The following is a 21,738-nucleotide window of genomic DNA, read 5'->3' as shown; positions in this document are numbered from 1 at the left end:
CTTTGACACTTAATTAAAAATGCCTCTCCTCCCTCGATCGTTTTTGGCTTCTCTCCTCTTTTACAGTGTCCTTACATAGAAAGCACATTTTTTTAGAATACTGTCAGGGGCACATCATGAATCTTTTATGGCAGATTTTACTTTATGATGAAGCCACAGACCATTCTCAGCATAGAAAGGCTGATGGGTGTGGTGAACAAATGGCTATTAGTTCAATTTTCAATATTAAAAAAAATGAAATTCTCTTTGCAATGCCACTTGAGAGTGAGCTCAAGAATTTACAATGGTTTGAGTAAGTTTATAAACGCACTTCAGGAACCCCTTGCAAATACCTGTCAAAATCAGGAAACAGTGTTTCCTACACGGCAGTCTGAGAACTGACACAGCGGAGCGAGCAATTTTTGGAAACCCGCAAAATCTTTACTCTGAAAACCTAACTTTTTAAAATGCATTAACTAACGTAATGACTATACTAAGATTTATTTGCTACTGTGTCTGGAGATAAGGGGAGTCCTGTCACTCTGACGAAGTCTCAAAAAGGAAGAGAAATACAGGTGCATATATATACATACCTATATATATATATATATATATATTTTTTTTTTAATTTTAGGGCCACACCCTTGGCATATGGCAGTTCCCAGGCGAGGGGTCTAGTGGGAGCTGCAGCTGCCGGCCTACAGCACAGCCACAGAAGTGCGGGATCCTTAACCCACTGAGCAAGGCCAGGGATGGAACCCACTTCCTCATGGATTCTGGTTGGTTCATTTCCACTGAGCCACGATGGCAACTCTCAGGCCTACATTCTTCATCTTAAAAAGACCATTGTCCATGAACACTCCCATCTGTTAAATGACGGAACCAGCACGGAAAGGGCCTTCAGCCACAGCACGAGAGCTGTGCTTTGCAGCAAGCACTGCAGGGCCTCTGTTCTCTTCACACTGCCCCGTCACTTTCTTCTTCTTCTTTTTTTTTTTTTTTTGTTTTTTTTTTTTTTGTTTGTTTGTTTTGTAGGGCAACAGTTGCGGCATATGGAGATTCCCAGGCTAGGGGTCGAATTGGAGCTGCAGCTGCCAGCCTACGCCAGAGCCACAGCAACTCGGGACCCGAGCCTCATCTGCGACCTACACCACAGCTCACAGCAACGCTAGATCCTTGACCCAGTGAGTGAGGCCAGGGATGGAACCTGCATCCTCACGGATACTAGTTGGTTTCGTTACCACTGAGGCACCACAGGAACTCCAAGTTCAAGTTCGAACAGTTCTACAGTAATGACCATGGTACCTCTTGGTCTGAGCACTCCCGAGGCATATTACTGTGGAGTGCCCAGCCAGGCAAACTTCAAATGTTCCAGATAACTACCTACAGCCACACTGGGGTGGGGGTGGGGGTTTACATGAGCAATAAAAGTTTCGTGAGAGAGACCCGTCTCTCCAGAGCTCCTGGACATTGTTCAGATATCACTTGCCAAGTCTCCCACACTAAGGGGCTGAGCACAAGCCTTGGTATGAGAGGACCTTAATTCAGCTCAGTGAGTTATTCTGTCCCCCGGGTGATTACCCTGGGCAGTATCTGGACACATTTTCACTTGTTGCAAGCAGGGAGTAAGTACTGACGGCATCTAGTGGGTAGAGGCCGGGCATGCACTCAACATCCTGCAGTGCACAGGACGGACCCCCCAGGGAAGGACCCAGCTCCCCCTGCCAACAGCGTGGACACTAAGAACCACTGACCTGGGTTCCCGTCAAACCACCCCCTTGGGGGGAAGGGCTGAGCATGGTTCTTCCCTGGGTATCCTCACAGAGGGATCGGAAGTTAGAATCCAAGTGACTCAAAGGGAAGCGGGAAATGAGTTTAAGATCCACCCCAGAGGTTTTCTGAAAGAACAGTAGTTTTGGCAACACTTTCGAAAATCACATTTTTATGATGAATGGAAATTAATTTTCTGGCGTGCACCCAGGAACGGGTAAAGTGCTCTTGTGGACACTGGGTGCAATGACGCCACGGCCCCCCAGTGCTCCATCTATGGCAGAGCAATGCAAATCTCAAGGGAGGTGAACAAGGCCCCTCCAGTGTGAGACCAGCACACAGTTCATGAGCCAGAGGTCATGTGCCATGGAGCAGCAGTTACCGCAGAGGTGCCGGCAGAGAGGGATCCCAAAGACCAAGGAAAATCGGGCAGCAGATACTGACGTGCACTTTCCAAAGACCTGTGGAGCTGCACATGGTGCGACAAATCCTGAGAACAATTTTGCTGTGCCCCACCCACAGGGCAGCCGACTTCTGGGTGGAGAATCATTTCCTGGATGTCGTTAACACTGCAAGGTGATTCCGTTTTTACGGTTTTTAAGAAAAGTGCACGGGGTGGCAAATTTTGATTTACGGGGAAAACAACGAGTGAAGTGAATTCATTAGAAATGCGTCAATGAGTAAAATTTTTTAAAATGTATTAACTTCTGCATTTTCGGGCAACTTCAGCTCTTTTTATTTGATCCAAAATAATGGGTTATGCTGCCTTTACTCACTTTTTATCTTACATGTGTGTGCAATAATAGGTTTTTAACTCCTAGCCACCTTTCAAATGCATTCCTTTCTTATAATATTGCCATTCTTGAATTAAATATCATAACCTACCTATCCAAATCCAAGGTCTGTAACTGGGAAATCCTGTTGCCCTGAAAGAGGTCAGAGGGCAGATATTTCCATGGAATGAATGGTGTGTTTCAGATCATGAAGAACCACAGGGCTCACACCCCGTCAGGGACCTTAGGGGAAAACCACCATTAGAACACAGACACTAGCCTGTAAAACATTCCAAACCTGAAGCTTCAGCGCAGGTAGCAGGCAGGCAATGTGGGGCCAGAGATTCAAGACCTAGTTGAGACACGTTGCAAGGAAAAGCAGGCGTGGAGAGGAGGACTCAGGCAGGGGAACTGACGTAAGAAGGCTGCTCATTTAAGTTCATTGCTGTGGGCAAGACACTGCAAGACACATAGAAAAGGTAGATGCTGGGCAGAGGGAAGTGGGCAGCTGCGGTCCAGCCAGGGCGCGGCACACCGGGGTACCTGTGTTTGCTTGTGAAGAGTCCCTCGTTCATGCACGAGACACTCCTTTTATAGATATTTACCGAAGCCACCTGGGGCCTGGGGGAGAGTTCCTGCCACCAGGATCACCTGCCTTTGCATCTCTGATACATCTTTTTCCATCCTGCAAATACGGATGGCAGTTACTCTTCCCGGAACACTCTCAAGAGCTAGAGACGGTGCTGTGCAGACATTTCGGCTCCCCAATCACACTGGTGGAAAGGGGGCTGAGAAAGGAACATACGCCAAACACAGAGCTATGAGAGAATGCAGCCAGGCCTGGAAATGTGACTCCTGTTATTTCTAACTTCCCACTGAAATACCTTCGAGAAAAAGAAAGACCATTTCTCACACCACCGCTGAGAGCTACCCCGCCACACGTGTTCTCGGAAGAGATAAGAAGAATCTTCACTCAATAAACTTGATGGAGGGTGTTCCTGCTGTGGCGCAGCAGAAACAAATCCAACTAAGATCCATGAGGATATGGGTTCGCTCCCTGGCCTCACTCAGTAGATTAAGGATCCCGCATTGCTGTGAGCTATGGTGAAGGTCAAAGCTCAGATCCTGGGGGGCTGTGGCTGTGGTTGTGATGTAGCCCGGAAACTGCAGCTCTGATTCAACCCCTAGCCTGGGAACTTCCATATGCTGCATTTGTGGCCCCTAAAAAAACCAAAGGAAAAAAAAAAAGACGGAGGTACACAAGAAACAGCAAGTAGCCACATAAAGCCAAATCAAGGTATGTGGAAACCATGCATGAGCTAATAATTTGGTACATCTATAAAATATACTCCCCAAATATCTTATCTATGCACTATTTATTCGATGGAGAAGGAAAAATATTTTAACACAAATAACCACACGCATACTCTTCTGTGACTGATATAAGAAGTCTATTTCTTGCATGTGACATAATACCCTAACTTATTTGGTGGAGCCATACCAGGTAAAGTTAACCACTCATCTTTATTAAGGATAGAGTTTAGCCTCTGTGGATGGAGTTACAAAGCCTGTTTCTAGTTTACCACACTGTCCCGTGCATTATTAATTTGCAAACTTTCACATGATTGGAGCAGGATATTTCCGTTGACCGTCCGCTGCCTCAGAGCTGGAGGGTCAGCCAGAAGTCCCTTTGTCGAACAGAGTTTTTTCTTTCTTAGTATTTCCCCGGGAAGACACTGCATCTGCTGCTTCAAAGGGGAAATCAATTACACTTCTCTGGTCACTTATGTGTACAAACAGGAATTAACCCAATCTCTCTCTCTCTCTTTTTTGCTCAGGAGCTGGTATTCTGGAGAGGTAGCTGGCCAGTCTTCAGCTTAATTCCATTCTGGGAATTTCTGTACACAGGTCATAAATCAAAGGACCCTGCTGATCCACTGCATCATCTGTAGTTCACTGAGGCAGTTCCAATTACCCAGCTAGGGAGAAATGCTGTGAAGACCCAGGCTGTGAAGATCCAGGACCTCCCCATCCCCCGTTTTTTCACCAGGGACTGTGACACCCCAACACAGCAGGATTAGCAATGCAAAGAAATGAGTTACCGAGAGAGAGGACCAGCTTCAGGCACCCTCTCAGGATAGAACGCATAGGACAAGTATCTGAAATCTCTCCCCAAAGAGGCGCTACAAAGAGAATAGAGAGCAGAGGTGGGAAATCTGGATTTTCCCGAGTTGGAATTGGGGATGGCGTGGTGATGATAAGACCGCACTTCTTGTAGGATAAAAAGATGGTGAGACCCACACTCCACCTGACCCAACAGAATGTGTGTCTTCTAAAGGTGGCAGCCCCCACTTCCCTTAAAAAAATACTTTTTTTTGGTCTTTTTAGGGCCACACACATGGCCTATGGAGGTTCCCAGGTAGAGGCTGAATGCAAGCTACAGCTGCTGGCCTCTACCATATAGCCACAGCGACTCAGGGTCTGAGCCACATCTGTGACCTACTCTACAGCTCATGGCAATGCCAGACCTCTAACCCACTGAGCAAGGCCAGGGATCGAACCTAATGGATTCTAGTTGGGTTCACTACTGCTGAACCACAACGGGAACTCCTAAAAAATACGTTTTTTTAAAAAGTGCATCAAAAAAAAAAAAAAAAGTCAGACTGGCTCGAAACTCCCACACCGTATTAAGTATCGAAGACATTAAACCCAAGTCAATACACTCTTGAAGAAACAGCTCCTGATCCAAGGATTTTCTGCTTATCTAACTTGTCATTCAGGAAATGGAAACAACAAAAGATCATTCCAGGACACACAGCGGGTGGGGAGTATATCACCCATGAAAAGTAAATTACACTAACCTCACTAGTAAAAATAAACCCAAACTTGAGAATAGAAAAGTTGATGTGATAATAGTTGCAACAAGTCAAAAAACTTACAACAGAAAAAAAATCAACACACATGGCATTTACAATGTCATAAGATTAATAAAATTGTATAAGTAATTCTTGGAAAACAATGTAGAGCATCTTTTTTTTTTTTTAGGGCTGCACCCAAGGCATATGGAGGTTCCCAGGCTAGGGGTCGAATCGGAGCTACACCTGCCAGCCTATGCCACAGCCACAAGCACTGTGGGGTCCAAGCTGCGTCTGCAACCTACAGCACAGCTCACGGCAACGCCGGATCCTTAACCTGCTGAACAAGGTCAGGGATCGAACCCACAACCTCATGGTTCTTAGTTTCCGCTGCACCACGACGTGGACTCTCCAATGTACAAGAACATTTAAGAAAAATTCAGATGCAAAATTATACATAACACAAATGATAACTAAGTTTACAGGAAATACAAGAACATTGAAAAATACCTCCTTGGTCAGGTGTATTCCCAGGTATTTGATTTTTTGAGATGCAGACTCTTGCCTTTGGAATGCATGAGCAATGAGATCCTGCTGGGTAGCACTGGAACTATGTCTAGTCACTTATGATGGAGCATGACACTGTAAGAAAAAATAATGTACACATGTATGTGTAACTGGGTAACCATGCTGTACAGGAGAAAAAAAATGTAAAATATAAATATATATGTACACATATATATATATATAAAAACATATTACCAAAAAAAAAGAAAGAAAAACAAAATTTTGGAGTCCTTTTCACGGTTCAGTGGATAACAAACCCAACTAGGATCCATGAGGACACGGGTTTGATCCCTGGCCTTGCTCGCTCAGTGGGTTAAGGATCCAGCGTTGCTGTGAGCTGTGGTGTAGGTCACAGACGCAGCTCGGATCTGGTGTTGCTGTGGCTGTGGAATAGGCTGGCAGCTGTAGCTCCGATTCGATCCCTATCCTGGGAACCTCCATATGCCACAGGTGTGGCCCTAAAAAGACAAAAGACAAAAAAAAAAATAAATAAAGGGAAACAAAATTTTATTAACTATGGGGGTGACTGAAGACAAGTGAATTAGAGTGTATTTTTTAAAATATAAAAGTGACTTTCAGCAGGAAGACCACAAGAATCATATGTATTCTAGAAGTCTATGAAAGAAGGGGAACAACAAGACAGTATTTATGGGGGAAACTAAAACATAAACACATACACATAAGAAACCATAATAATCAAAATTATATATGCAAAAAGATGAAAGAATTAAGACTGCACATACAGGCTATCAGATTATCCTTGAAACTCATCTTTTTAAGTTCATTTAAGTTAATTTTAAGTTCATCTACTTAAAAGTCACAGATAAGAAAATGTGCAGATATCCATAATTTCTTATTTTACCTAACAGGCAAATAAAGGTAAAACTAATAATAAGAGCAAAACAATAATAATAGAATAAGTAAGTTACCATGAAAAAAATCTCAAAGATGTGATGATCCCATAAAATGAATTATAAAGAGTAACAAAAAAGAGTGGGAAAAATGTTTGAAAATACTCTTGAAATTTTTAGCAAAAAAAAAAAGTAACAAAGGATTGGTACCATCATACATTAAGGGTACGATAAAGACAATAATTAAAATAATGTATTTATCAATTCATATGAATAATTTCAATTTCAACAGTATGAACACGACCAACAGCTAAATAATGCTGTTACAGAGGATCCAAGTTAAGCACCCCATTCAAGATAATGAGCTCAAGGAAGGCTCTACTACTCATTGATACTTCTGGAAAAATAACATTTCAGCTGCTGGACACAACAAATTCCTTTGGAGATAGCTGAGAAATTAAATATAAAAAATTTAAGAACTAAATAAAAACAAGTGAATATTTACCTGCTATTGTAATACACAATGATCTTTACAAAAAAAACCAAAATAACTTAATTTTTCACAGAACTAGAACAAACAATCCAAAAATTTATATGGAACAACAAAAGACCCAGAATTGCCAAAGCAATCCTGAAGAACAAAAACCAAGCAGGAGGTATCACTCTCCCAGACTTCAGGCAATATTACAAAGCCACAGTTATCAAGACAGTGTGGTACTGGTACCAAAACAGACGAGAGACCAATGGAACAGAACAGAGAACCCATAAATAAACCCAGACACCTATGGTCAGTTAATCTGTGACAAAGGAGGCAAGAACAGAAAATGGGAGAAAGACAATCTATTCAGCAAGTGGTGCTGGGAAACCTGGACAGCTGCATGCAAATCAATGAAACTAGAACACACCCTCACACCATGCACCAAAATAAACTCGAAATGGCTGAAAGACTTAAACGTAAGACAAGACACGATCAAACTCCTAGAGGAGAATATAGGCAAAACATTCTCTGACATCAACCTTATGAATATTTTCCCAGGTCAGTCTCCCAAAGCAACAGAAAGAAAAGCAAAAATTAACCAATGGGACCTAGTCAAACTGACAAGCTTTTGCACAGCAAAGGAAACCACTGAAAAAACAAAAAGACAACTTACAAAATGGGAGAAAATAGTTTCAAATGATGCAACGGACAAGGGCTTAATCTCTAAAATATACAAGCAACTTATACAACTCAACAGCAAAAAAGCTAACAACCCAACAGAAAAATGGGCAAAAGACCTGAATAGACATTTCTCCAAGGAAGATATAGAGATGGCCAACAAACACAGGAAAAAATGCTCAACATCATTGATTATTAGAGAAATGCAAATCAAAACTACCATGAGATACCACCTCACACCACTTGGAATGGCCATCATTTGTAAGTCCACAAATAACAAGTGCTGGAGGGGCTGTGGAGAAAAGGGGACCCTCCTGCACTGTTGGTGGGAATGTAAACTGGTACAACCACCATGGAGAACAGTATGGAGATACCTTAGAAATCTATACATAGAACTTCCATATGACCCAGCAATCCCACTCTTGGGCATATATCTGGACAAAACTTTCCTACAAATTTAAATGTTTTGTGTTTTAATAAAACATAGAAAAAGAGGATTTACTCAATCAGCATCTGGGAAAATAATCTGCATCTACGTAGTGGAAATGAGTTTGTATGGACTGAATGTGTCTGTTGTCCTGCGACCCCAACACCCTTTGTGAAGTCCTAACACCCAATGTGATGCATGAGGAGGTGGGGCCTCTGGGCCTTAAGAGTGGAGCATCCACAGTGGGGTCAGTGTCCTTCTAAAAGACACACCTGGGAGTTCCCAGCCTGGCTCAGCGGAAACGAATCTAACTGGCATCCATGAGGACGCAGATTTGATCCCTGGCCTTTCTCAGTGGGTTAAGGATCTGGTGTTACTGTGAGAGCTGTGATGTAGGCTGCAGACGTGGCTCAGATCTGGCGTTCCTATGGCTGTGCTGGAGGCCAGCAGCTACAGCTCCCATTCGACCCCTAGCCTGGGAACCTCCCTATGCCGAGGGTGTGGGTCTAAAAAGACCAAAAAAAAAAGAAGAAAAAAGACACACCGGTGCTCTCTCTCCACCCTGGGGTGTCATAAGGTAAGCTGGCCACCTGCCGTCCATAAAGGGCGCCCTCAGCAAGAACCTGACCATGCCAGCGCCTTGATCAGAGACGTCTGGTCTCCAGAGCTGTGAGAAATACATCTCTGTTGTGTAGGTCACCCGGCCTATGGCACTCTGTCATGGCAAACCAAGCTATTAAAATATGTCAGAATATCTTTCTTTCTTTTTTTTTTTTTTTTTTTTGCTTTTTAGGGCCATACCTGTGGCATATAGAAGTTCCCAGGCTAGAGGTCGAATCGGAGCTGCAGCTGCCAGCCTAGACCACAGACACAGCAACTCAGGATCTGAACCAGGTCTATGACCTAAACCACAGCTCACAGCAGCGCCAAATCCCCAATTCACTGAGCAAGGCCAGGGACTGAACCTGTATCCTCATGGATATTAGTCAGATTTATTTCCACTGTGCCACAACAGGAACTGCCCAGAATATCTTTATTTTTTATTTATTTATTTTTGTCTTTTTCGGGCCACACCAGCAGCATATGGAAGTTCCCAGGCTAGGGGTTGAATAGGAGCTGCCCCTGCCAGCCTACACCACAGCCACAGCAACACGGGATCTGAGCCACGTCTGAGACTTACACCACAGCTCTCACAGCAACACCAGATCCTTCAACCACTGAGAGAGGCCAGGGGTCGAACCCGCATCCTCATGGATACTAGTCGGATTTGTTTCCGCCGCACCACAAGTGGAACTCCCCAGGATATCTTGAATAAGCAAAGAATATTCAAACATCACTAGGAAAATGTTATAAAACGTTTGGTCACCAAAAATAGTGCCAGCAGCTATTTCAAATAATCATCTCAATATTAATTCATCAAAATCATGAGCTCTTTCTTCCCTATCAAATTCAATAAGGTTGAAGCAAAACAGGAAAGACCAAGTCTGTTGGAGAGACCATGGAAAGAAGCCTGTGCATATTCCATTGTTAGGACTTCTGTCAGGCTTTCCTTAGGATAATGTTCTCGAGTTGAAACTAGTCAAATATACCAAATGTAACTCCATGGGGGGAGAGCAGAGAGGAGGGTTAATGACCCAGAACTACCCTATTAAGACAGAACATTGTGCAGTAAATGGTTATCAGGACAACCGGCTCGTAATCTGGGTAAAACCAAAGACTCAGGGTGTTTGCAGCATTTCAAAGACTAATGGGAATCCTAAGTGAGTTAGAGAATTTAAGTAAAAATACAAAACTTGAAGAAGAAAGCACAGGAGTTCCCATGGTGGCTCAGAGGGATTGAACCCAACCGGTATCCATGAGGACGCGGGTTTGATCCCTGGCCTCGCTTGTGGGTTAAGGATCTGGCGTTGCCATGACCTGTGGTGCAGGTCACAGATGCGGCTCGTATCTGTATCTGGGCGTTGCTGTGTCTGTGGTGTAGGCCGGCCGCTGCAGCTCTGATTCGAACCCTGGTCTGGGAAATTCCATAAGCCTCAGGTGAAGCCCTAAAAAGCAAAAAAAAAAAAAAAAAAAAAAGCATCGATGACTGATCTTCTCAAGGTGAAGGATTCTTAAACTTTTAAGTAGCAAAGGGAAGTTTCACTGTCTATTATAATGATACATAGTAACTGTAAAAATATGTAATTATATGTAAATTAAATCATACGTTTTTTAAGAAACTTATAAAGATTATTTTAACTTCAAGAATTAGCCCCACTGGAGTTCCTGTCGTGGCTCAGCCGTTCATGAACACGACTGGCATCCATGAGGATGTGGGTTCGATTCCTGGCCTTGCTCAGCGGGTTGAGGATCCAGCGCTACTGAGAGCTGTTGTGTAGGTTGTAGACGACGCTCAGATCCCGAGTTGCTGTGGCTGTGGTGTAGGCTGGCAGCTGCAGCTCCGATTCAACCCCTGGCCTGGGAACCTCCATATGCCATGGGTGCGGTCCTAAAAAAAGCCAAAAAAAGCCAAAAAAAAAAAAAAAAAAAAAAGGAATTAGCCCTGTTAGCAATATGACTGGTCATATTTCTTATAAACCTGAATTCCATTCTTAAACTTTTGAACCAACTGTTTTTTCCCTATTTTCATTCAAATTAGGACAGGAACCCCTCCTCAGGAGGAGCTTAGTCCTATCTGACGACTCTATAGGACACAGCTCGGTAACTAACAGGTGATTCTTATCTGGGTTTAGAAAAAAAGGCTATCTACTTTCCAATTTTGTTCAACATTTTGCTAACGAGTCAGGTAAGAGCGACTCTACTGCCATGTTTCCGTGGAATCTGCTTTGCCCTTACTAAGTACAGCCTCTTTCCATCCTTACATATGGATTATATTTTTATCCTAAACTTCACTGATTTTTCTAGAGCTCTACTCAAGATGCTGGATGAAAGTTCCTGCCTCCTATAGTTCCTCCAAAGCCCTGCATCATTCACGTCAATGGTTCTTTTCTCTGGACCATCCCCGTGCTATACCATCAATATTTCTTCATATCTTTGAACGTTCCTGAAATAAAATTCATAGGTAGTAGACTCTCCCTCCACATATTCTTACAAACATTATAGGAAACAATGCCCACTGCAATACAAAGCAGAAATAAACTCAGGATAATTTATTATGATTCTGTTTTTAAATATTATGTCAACACTTGGGCACAGTGAAAACAGAATGCTGAAGGAGACCATTCTATGCTTGCTCCTATTTCTTTTTTTTTTCTTTCTTTTTTTTTTTTCTTTCTTTTGATTTATTGGACCTCTCCAGAGGCATGTGGATGTTCCCAGGCTAGGGGTCGAATCGGAGCTGCAGCTGCCGGCCTACACCAGAGCCACGGCAGCACGGGATCCGAGCCGCATCTGCAACCTATACCACAGCTCACAGTAACGCCGGATCCTTAACCCACTGAGCAAGGCCAGGGATTGAACCCGCAACCTCATGGTTCCTAGACGGAATCGTTAACCACTGAGCCATGACGGGAACTCCACTTGCTCCTATTTCTAAAGAACAACCTTAGAAACAAGAGAAGTAAGATATTGTTCAACTGAATATGGATACTTCTGAAAAAAAAACTGATATTTTGAAACAGATAAGAGATTAGTGCATAGTTGTAAACCCACATGTGACCTAATCCACCAGTAACCACCCTCAACTCAGGCAGGGGCAATGCCAAAAATGATGGGTTTTCTCAATCAGTGAACAACTCCTAGTGACACTCTCAATGAAACTAAGTAAAATATTTCTTCCAGCTACCTGCAGGCTGCTGCTGTTAGAATACTCAATATACATTAGAACCTTGAAGAGAATGCCTGGGTTTCTATATATAACAAAGTTATTTTTTGGCTTTGGAGAGTCATACACGATGTTACCTTGTGGGTCATTCAAAGTCTGTGTAGGTGGAGTTGCCACCTCGGTGCAGTGGGTTAAGTATCTGATGGCAGTGGCTTAGATCACTGCCTAGGCAAGGCTTCAATTCCCAGCCCTGAGTAGTGGGTTAAAGGATCTGGCGTTGCTGCAGCTGCAGGGTAGGTTGCAGCCGTGACCTGGATTCAGTCCCTGGCCCAGGAACTTCCACATGCCATGGGTGTGGCCATTCAATAGACAGACTGATGAATGAATGAATGACTGAATAGTTGCATGTGACATGGGACCCTTCTCTACTGAGCATTATGGTGCCTCTGGAATGCCTCCTGTGAGGGTGGCGACTAAAGCATGACCCCCTCCAAAGCTCAAACACCCCCTCGGAAACCGGCATCCCCCGTGAAAAGCCCTGACCCCCGTCGCACCCCTTCCCCAGTCTCTCTCTTGGCGTCACCTTTGAACACAGTCTCAGAATCTTGCTCTTCTTCGCATCTCTCTTTTTGTTTATTTGTACCAGTCCGAAACACAACTGTGCACAATCTCAACCTTTTCCCCTCCTAGAAGCCCCTTAGGGGCTTCACCTGCCTCCTGGGTTTATCTCTGTATGGTTAACATCTGCAAATGAACTCTATTCTTTTGTTTGTTTCTTTTTTGGCCTCCCTGCAGCATAAGGAGTTCCCCGGCCAGGGAGGAGATCCGAGCCACAGTTGTCACCGACACAGGATCCTTTAACCCATGGTGCCAGGCTGGGGATCGGACTTGCATCTGGGGAATGCAGTGATGCCACCCATCTCTTTATGCCACAGCAGGAACTCCAAATGAAATTTTTTTTCAGTAAGGCACACAAAGATCCATTTCTTCAGCAAGAGATATAGATGGGGAGTTCCTGCTGTGGCGCAGCGGAAACGAAGCTGACTGATATTCATGAGGACGCAGGTTCTATCACTGGCCTTGCTCAACGGGTCGGGTGGGGATCTTGCATTGCTATGAGCTGTGGTGTAGGCCAGATCCCACCACATCACTGTGGCTGTGGTGTAGGCCAGCAGCTGTAGCTCTGATTGGACCCCTAGCCTGGAAACTTCCATATGCCATGGGTGTGGCCCTAAAAAGAAAAAAGAAAAAAAAAAAAGAAAGAAATACAGGTGTTTTTTGGGTTTTTTTTTTTTTTTAATCTTTTTGCCTTTTCAGGGCCACACCTGAGGCATATGGAGGTTCCCAGGCTAGGGGTCCAATCAGAGCTGTAGCCACCGGCCTACACCACAGCCACAGCAACGCGGGATCCAAGCCGTGTCTGCACCTTACAGCACAGCTCATGACAACGCTGGATCCTTAACCCACTGAGCAAGGCCAGGGATCAAATCTGCATCCTCGTGGATGCTAGTCGGGTTCATTAACCCCTGAGCCATGATGGACCCTCCTAGGTGATATTTTTATTGGCCAAGTTAATATGGGTTTAGTTGGAAGGGTTTTGGTGGAAAGAATTAAAGGACATTCAGCTGACGAAAAAGAAAGGTACGATGTTAAGCACACATACCTTGCTATTTAACGTGAAATGGTATTAAACAAAGGTTTTTTAACAAAGGTGACGTGTGACATTCCATCATTTAATACTTGCATATATCCGAAGCGTCAGAGTAATCCATCACCACATCAGAAAAGGCGAACTTAATGGAAGGCTAAGGCTCTTTGTGTTCTGCCTGCAGAAAGCGCTCAGCCCCTCCTCCGAGAGAACGTGTGCTCATTCATGCAGGAAGCAGGCTGCTGGTGCCTACCTGGCCCAGCTGTGAACACTGCCAGGATGGAGACTCTGTGATAAACTCAGATGGTATCAGCGCTGTATCAGGTAGCTCTAAGCCCAGATATCAAATGCTCCTGCTCCCACGTCTTATTGCTGCAGCCGTGGATATCATTTCAGGGCGGAAGGAACTCATCTGTGTCCCCAGTGATGTGGTGTTGAGAGACTGCTCAGCTCCCCCAGACCTCTGAAGGAGTCCTAAGAAAAGGCTTGGGACGAAGGCAACTCCCTCCAGAGGTTAAACTTTATTAAAAACACTTATCTGCATGATGACAGATGCTGCCCATTTTCTCACAGCCCAAACTGTCCCTATACGGTGAGCTTTGTGGGAGCAATTCGATCTTAGATTAGCTCATTCCGGTCAATATTTATCAAGCACTATCCGAACACCACTCAATTCCACCTCCAGGAACACAAGCCAAATATGTCATCGCAAGCGCACTGCACAAAGCCCCCGGAAATACACAAGTGCACATTAAAGGATCCAGTATATTGCTCCTCGTGATGGACTAGCTGGCTACTACCCATCAGAGTACTTTCACGTCCCAGGATGAAAGAAATGAGAGCCCCGGCCGTGCCTCTGCTGAACTGCAGAGGAAAGAGTGGAAGGCATCCGTCTGGATTCAGGATGGTAGCCACCTTCGAAGGGCACCTTCCCCCAGGCCATACACATGGTACACACGGAAAAAACAAGGCACTGACAGTGACTGTAAGTCAAAGTTCTGGTGGAGTTCCTGTTGTGACTCAGCGGCTAACGAATCTGCTAGCATCCTTAAGGATGCAGGTTCGATCCCTGGCCTCCCTCAGGGGGTTAAGGATCCAGTATTGCCGTGAGCTGTGGTGTAGGTCGCAGACACGTGGCTCGGATCCTGTGCTGCTATAGCAAAAAAAAAAAAAAAAAAAAAAAGAGTCCTGGGGCCACAAAAGAGGCAGCCCAATCGAGAGCTTATGAGGAAAGGGAAGTAGAGAAACGCCTCTGTTTTCCTCAAGTCCCATGTTTCACTGTCCAGTGAGAAGCGAGTCTGTTCGGTGAAAGGGTGAGAACACGTGGTTCATGCACACAGCCGTCCACACACCCCCTGCAGTCCGGCAGCGCTGCCTTTGGCTAAACCAAGAGGCAGTGGTTGTGGGAAAGGCCACCGCCAGCCAGGGTCCGTGTCAGTGATCCAACCTGCGCCATCAAGGGTCCGAGATTCAGCCTGACCTGACGAGCCCATGGACGTGACTCTGCCCACCGTGAAAGCACGGACCTGGGGCCGCCTCTGCCCTCTCCTGCAGCTCCTCTCCCAGGCAGCTGTGCAGTGGAGCGGGCCACGGCCGGGGAGCAGAGGCCTTGAAACGCGGCCTCCAGCCCAAACAGAAAAGAGGACAGGCTTGGGGTCAGGGACACCGGGAAAAGAGGGTCCCCAACGGCACAGTGCAAGGTAGCACGGGGATAAGCGGGCAGCTCTCCTACGAGAGGGGGTTCACAAGCAGCACAGCCAACTTTGTGACAACACGAATGGTTATATTTATGTCTCTCCAGGTCACACGAGGGAACATTCTAGAAAAGAAAGTGTTATTTGTTAGCTTTCTGAAGAAAGTGTATAAAATCGATAGCTTTGACTCAGATTCCCAACGTGGATAAACTTGGGTTTGGGGGGTTTTGGGGGCTTTTTTTTTTTTTGGTCATACACTAAAAATTGATGCTGAAAGATTCTATGGTTGGAAGACAACTGGGCAATTTCTTTTGAGGCAATTGCATTAGAAATGTAAATTATTAATAAAGTAAAGCTTCTTTAATTTTTCCCACTTCTCTGCAACCTAGATGGACTACTTTTCTCAGGGTCTTTGTTCTGAGTTTTGTCACTCCGTGTGCCTTAATTTTGTTTCCCAGGAGAGAGGACGTAGCAGCAGAAATGAAAAGCAATTGCACATGGAAAACCCTCCCGTTTCCTGTGGCTCAGAGTTCACCGCTCCGCTTGTCCGCCGGGGACTGCCAATGTTCCTGCCTTGCACACGGGTGTCAGGCCACTGTCCCTTCAGCTCGCCAGGTGGGACGAACACCAACTGCCGAGCCGTCTTTTCCTTTACCCAAGACATCCTGAGTCATCTCACTATGAAACTGACTCTCGTTGTCTTGAGGGCTGCCAACTGAAACCTGCCCCCTGCCCTCGGTCTCCACAAGCATGGAAGCACTAGCGACTGAAGTTGCTGACCTTCCACACCCCGAACAAAGGACTTCAGGGCGGAGACCAGGAGTGAGGGGTTCCCTGCTCCGGGGAAAGCCAGCGGGGAGAGGACTCCAGACATTCAGCTGTTTTCAGGAGAAGAGTTTTAGGAGCCCGGTGTCTTGCACCTACTCAAACCTAGAAAAGCACTAAAGGCATTCATGGAGACATCGGCTCCTTGTGACCACCAGCAGCCCTCTGCCAAAATGTGTGCTCATGACACGGAGCCCCTTCACTGAGGTCATCAATCCTGCCTCCCCCGACCTCTGCAGGGCCCTTCCTCAGAGCTGCCGGAGAGGCTGGCTCCCAGGCTGCAGTCCTCAGCTTCGGCAGCTGGCTCCCAGGCTGCAGTCCTCAGCTTGCCCCCAGTAAAACTTAACTCACACCTCTCCCACTGCACGTTTTTTTTTTTTTTTTTTTTTTCAGGCAACAGACATAGTCTCCTTGGTTCATATAGCTAGTTTAGCAGAAACATAGATTTCACCCAGCCAAAGCCTGCTTCAGAGTCTCACCTATTTAATTCCGTGACAGCGTCTGGGAGGAAGTGAGGCCTTGAGGAAGTAAACGAGAAAAAAAGAAACGTAGACCAAAGTGAAATTCCTTGTTCCCCGGAAGCACCTTCTGTGGCTCACATCTGTTAGTCTCGTGTCTGCCTGTGATTTCTCTACCTTCGGAATTCTTGTGTTTTCTTTGCAAACATTCTTTTTTCTTTTTTTTAGGGCAGCACCTGCAGCATGTGGAAGTTCCCAGACGAGTGGTCAAATCAGAGCAACAGCTGCCAGCCTATGCCACAGCCACAACAACAAGGGATCTGAGCTGCAACCTACACCACGGCTTGCGGCAATGCCGGATCCTTAACCCACGAAGCGAGGCCAGGGATCGAACCTGCATCCTCATGGATACTAGTCAGATTCGTTTCTGCTGTACCACGATGGGAACTCCTCTTTTTTAACATTCTTAACCCTCTGCCAAGAGCTGACACCTTCGGGGAGCAATCACGCCGGCTTCTTTGGACTTCCTCGGGTATGTCTTTGATTCCTGTGCCCTTTTAACATTCATCTACTAACCCCAAAGATTTCTTCTTGAGGGGAACAAAGGAGCCATAAGGGGCCAACTCACGTGAAAAGCACTTCCCAAACATTTCTTTTCCTCTGTTGAGCAAACGATTGAGCACCAGCAATCTTAAAAACCAAGTCAATGTTTCCAAAATACATGCTTGCTTGGCCAGAAAAATCTTTGTAAAGGTATGTCAGTAAGCTGCCATCGAACAAATACTTGCATAACGGGCAAAGCGTCAGAAATATTTCTGCATTCCTTTCTGAGCACCTGTAGCTACTCAAGTTCATTTCTGACCTGTCCAAGAGCTCAGGAAGGATTGGGGAAAAGGGATGTGTTCTGCATCTTCCCACCCCCCCACCCCCGCCACACGCAGTGACTTCGGTAAAGATATTTCATGCCAAGAAGAGGACTTCTGTAGTTCATACGCACACACCCACTTCCCACTCTGTGCAGTTCCTGGAACAGCGTTCTCTTTGGGGCCACGGGACAGAAAAGGAAAAGTCAAACCAGGGACCAGTGACAAGCAACCAGAGCAGGTCTCCATTTGTCTGCGAACGGCCTCAGGGAACAGCATTCTCACCGGAATTCTCACAGGGAGCAAGTCTCATCTCACCAGTTCTCGCCAGCGCAGTTCCAACGTGCCCACGGCATGGCCAGCCACCTCATCCTCGTATGAGACAAGGAATGCCATTGAAGTCTACTCAGGGATGGGATGAGTGGTGTAATTGACATGAGAAAGGGTGACGCGTGGTCTAAACACTGATGAACTTTAACAAAAACTGTCATCCCGACAGCATCTGTTTTAATATACATTACAGTGCAAAATTATAGCTCCAGAAATTTAACCTTAGGTGGTATTTTTCTAGAAACCTAAAATGCCATACATGTGGGGTTCTCATTGGGGTGCAGAGGCAATGCACCTGGGCTAGTATCCATGAGGTCACAGGTTCCATCCCTGGCCTTATTCAGTGGGTTAAGGATCTGGCGTTGTCTTGAGCTGTGGTGTAGGTCGCAGACATGGCTCAGATCCCACGTTGCTGTGGTGTGGCGCAGGCTGGCAGCCGTAGCTTCGATTCGAACCCCTGGCCTGGGAACTTCCATATGCCGTGGGTACAGCTCTAAAAAGAAAAACATAAAGACCAAAAAAATGCCATACATTTAACAAGGGCTATGTTGAAAATTCTACTTGAATAGAAATCTCAATGACAGTCTATAATTCCACTCATAGTTTGTAAATGGCAAGTTTCGTAGATTTTATAAAAATTCTATCATTGGCTTCAGTAGTTCTCTAGCAGGGACAAGTTTGTTTGTTTACCCTTCTGTTCTCCAGAAAGGCACATCTGCTATCTTTGGGAAATTTTGTTTGTTTGTTTGTTTGTTTTGCTTTCTAGGGTCACATCTGCAGCATATGGAAGTTCCCAGGCTAGGGGTCACAGGGGAGCTAGAGTTGCCAGGCTACACCACAGCCACAGCAACGCCAGATCTGAGCTGCATCTGCAACCTACACCACAGCTCACAGTCACGCTGGATCCTTCACCCACTGAGCGAGGCCAGGGACCAAACCCACATCCTCATGGATCCTAGTCAGCTGCGTTAACCACTAAGCCACGAAGGGAACTCCCTTTGGGGACATTTTCGATTGTCAGGACCGGGAGGTGCCTCTGGATCTGGTGGGCAGAGGCCGCCAGGGATGCCGCTAAACATCCTATAATGCACAAGACGCCCCCAGGATTAGCCCACCAAAGTGATCATCACGCTGAAGGCAAGAAACCACGGTTCACTCTGAGCATCTGTCTGTTCTTTTCTTGATAAAACAGGTCTAAAACACGAGAAAATATGTTCTTTAAATATTACGTATTCTGAGATTTTCTACATCAATATGAATAAACTAGATATGGGATGGAAAACAGTCTTCTGCAAAGAAAAATTCTTCATTTATTCTTTTTTCCAAAATGTGGTTTCTTATTTCCCTAAAGGAACACTTAGGAAGTTCTCACTCCACGAGCATCTCAGTTTGATGAGTTTTCCAGAAAGAAATGATTAAACCATGGTGTGAAAGTAAATCAGAAATACTCGACTTCTGTTCAACTTCATTTACAGCGCCTCGTGGACATCAACATGAAAGGTGACATCTAATGACCAATAAGTAAGTGGTCATTCTGCTTTCTAGAGATTAGAGTCATTTGTCACATGGAGGAACTGATGCTTTCTCTCTCAAACTGGGATAAAATGATTGCATTACGGATTGTGAGCTCGGTTGCCTACTGACTTAGCATCAAGCAAAGAGCTCCCCTGATTTAAAACAAGAGAGTTAGAAGTTCCCATTGGGGCTCAGCAGGTTAAGAGCCGGACGTAGTCTCTGTGAGGATGTGTGTTCGAGCCCTGGCCCTGCTCAGGGGGTTAAGAACCTGGCGTCACCACAGGCTGGAGTGCAGGCTGCAGATATGGCTCGGATCCAGCGTTGCTATGGCTGTGGTGTAGGCAGGCAGCTGCAGCTCCGATTGGACGCCTAGGCTGGGAACTTCCCTATGCTGCAGGTGCAGCCCTAAAAAGACAAAAACTTAAAAATTAAAAAAAAAAAAAAGAGTGCTGAAGTTGGGGGCTTTCTTACTCAAATCAGCAGCCACAACAGAACGCATCAAAGCAGTGTACACTGGGATAGAAGGTGAAGAGCAGAGCAGAGCTGGCTTCTGCGCATCCCCGGCAAAGACACACAGCTCAGACCTGGTCATGAGGAAACACCATATAAACCCAAACAGAGGGGCATCCCATGAGATGACAGGTTGATACATTTCAATTGCACCAAGACCAAGAACGTCAAAGCAAGATGAGGAGCCAGACGAAGGGCAGATAAAGGGACAGGGCTCAGCAGTGCCTACTTCTAACTGGCTCCTCTGGCTGTAGAGCATGTCGAGAGGACAGCAGGTGAAGCCTGAAAGGGGTCTGTCTGGTCACCGGAAGATAGTGCAGAGTTCCTGCCACTGATGCCTATACTGTCTACTACGTGCCAACGCGCACACTAAACCACTCAGGGCCCGAGGCCTCAGACGGGAAATCCGCCTCCAAAGCTTTCAGGAAAAAAAAAAAGTCCTTTGAACTCTACTTGCAAGTTGGTGATTGTTTCAAAGTAATACATGTGTCATCATTCATCTCAAAATTTTATATATGTTTACAAATTATTGTTTCAAAATTAAGGATATTGGCTTTTTTCTTTTCTTTTTGCTTTTTTAGGGCTGTGCCTGCAGCATATGGAGGCTCCCAGTCTAGAGGATGAATTGGAGCTATAGCTGCTGGCCTACACCACAGCCACAGCAACACAGGATCCTTAACCCACTGAGCAAGGCCAGGGATCGAACCCACATCCTCATGGACCCTCGTTGGATTCAGTTGGATTCATCAACCGCTGAGCCACGAAGGGAACTCCCCAAGTACGTCTGTTTTTAAGCTGGTACCAACTCTACCCCAATGAAGCCACTCTGCAAAGGAAAAAAAAATGTTTGCGTTGCCGTGAGCTGTGGTGTAGGTTGAAGATGCAGCTCGGATCTGGCGTTGCTGTGGCTCTGGTGTCGGCCAACAGCTGCAGCTCTGATTCGACCCCTAGCCTGGGAACTGCCACATACTGCAGGTGCAGCCCTAAAAAGACCAAAAAAAAAAAAAATTTTGTTGAAATTATCCACACCATAAAATTTAGCAATGAATATGTAAGCTGGTCACTTAAGTTCACACCCACAAGAATATCTTACGTACCACTGAATGCGGCAGGGCCTTTACAATGGCCAATGAATTTTATGGTCTATGAAATACATGTCAATAAGGCTATCAAAAATAGAGAGTTGGGCACTGCTTGTCTCCTTGAAGATGCTCATAAATTACACCATGTACTCTGTTGATCTACCTGTCGACTGATGCTGCAATTATCTGGCCACTGAAAGTTGCCGAGCTCAAACGTAAGAATACATGTGGTGGACTGGCTACCAACCCCTCCTTCCTCTGCCACTGCCCCCGTGTTTACAAGTCACGCACCCAAGGCTCATGATCACGGGAGAGCACACGGAAAAGGGATTACGGCACAGAGTATGCGCACAGGCTCTGGCATCTGCACTGGCACCGGGATGGGTATTCCCTGAAGAGGGGCGGCTTGGGGTATTCAGTGAAACAACGTGCGCCCTTCCGCTGTGGTTGAAGCCAGGGTCACATTCCCAGGGTGTGAAGTGCATGGGAAGCTACTAAATACCACTGTGTCCTTGCTTGACAGCCCAGGGACACAAAACACCCAGCTGTAGTGATTAGGGGTCACACAGATCCATTCCCCCAAAACGTGCTGTCCACGTCATTCTTTCACTCTCCCCTTCTCTGCCTCTCCCCGACTTTGCAGGTACAATGATGAGGGTGCCAGATGCATAT

The 21,738-nt window shown here is 45.7% G+C and overlaps 1 long non-coding RNA gene across 33 annotated transcripts in view; it reads right to left on the bottom strand.

Moving 5' to 3' along the window:
• Window positions 1-21,738, bottom strand: part of LOC102166211 (uncharacterized) — a 544,835-nt gene that overhangs the window by 462,878 nt on the left and 60,219 nt on the right. For 20 of the 33 annotated variants that reach the window (XR_014836088.1, XR_014836086.1, XR_014836093.1 and 17 more), the window contains exon 3: window positions 5,888-6,019. The exons of 10 other annotated variants lie outside the window; for them this stretch is intronic. This is a non-coding gene — a long non-coding RNA (uncharacterized LOC102166211). Of the gene's footprint in view, window positions 1-2,634; window positions 2,766-3,127; window positions 3,311-5,887; window positions 6,020-21,738 lie in introns of all 33 variants that reach the window. 3 more of the 33 variants (XR_014836112.1, XR_014836110.1, XR_014836108.1) reach the window with 2 other exon arrangements.

Source organism: Sus scrofa, chromosome Y, assembly GCF_054392235.1.
Source record: "Sus scrofa isolate SSC_HxYL_T2T_F1_AM1 chromosome Y, Sscrofa_HxYL_maternal_Yorkshire_Landrace_v2.0, whole genome shotgun sequence".
Taxonomy (NCBI): Eukaryota; Metazoa; Chordata; class Mammalia; order Artiodactyla; family Suidae; genus Sus; species Sus scrofa.
The sequence above is the reverse complement of the archived record's forward strand: the minus strand, read 5'-3'. Positions and strand labels throughout refer to the sequence as shown.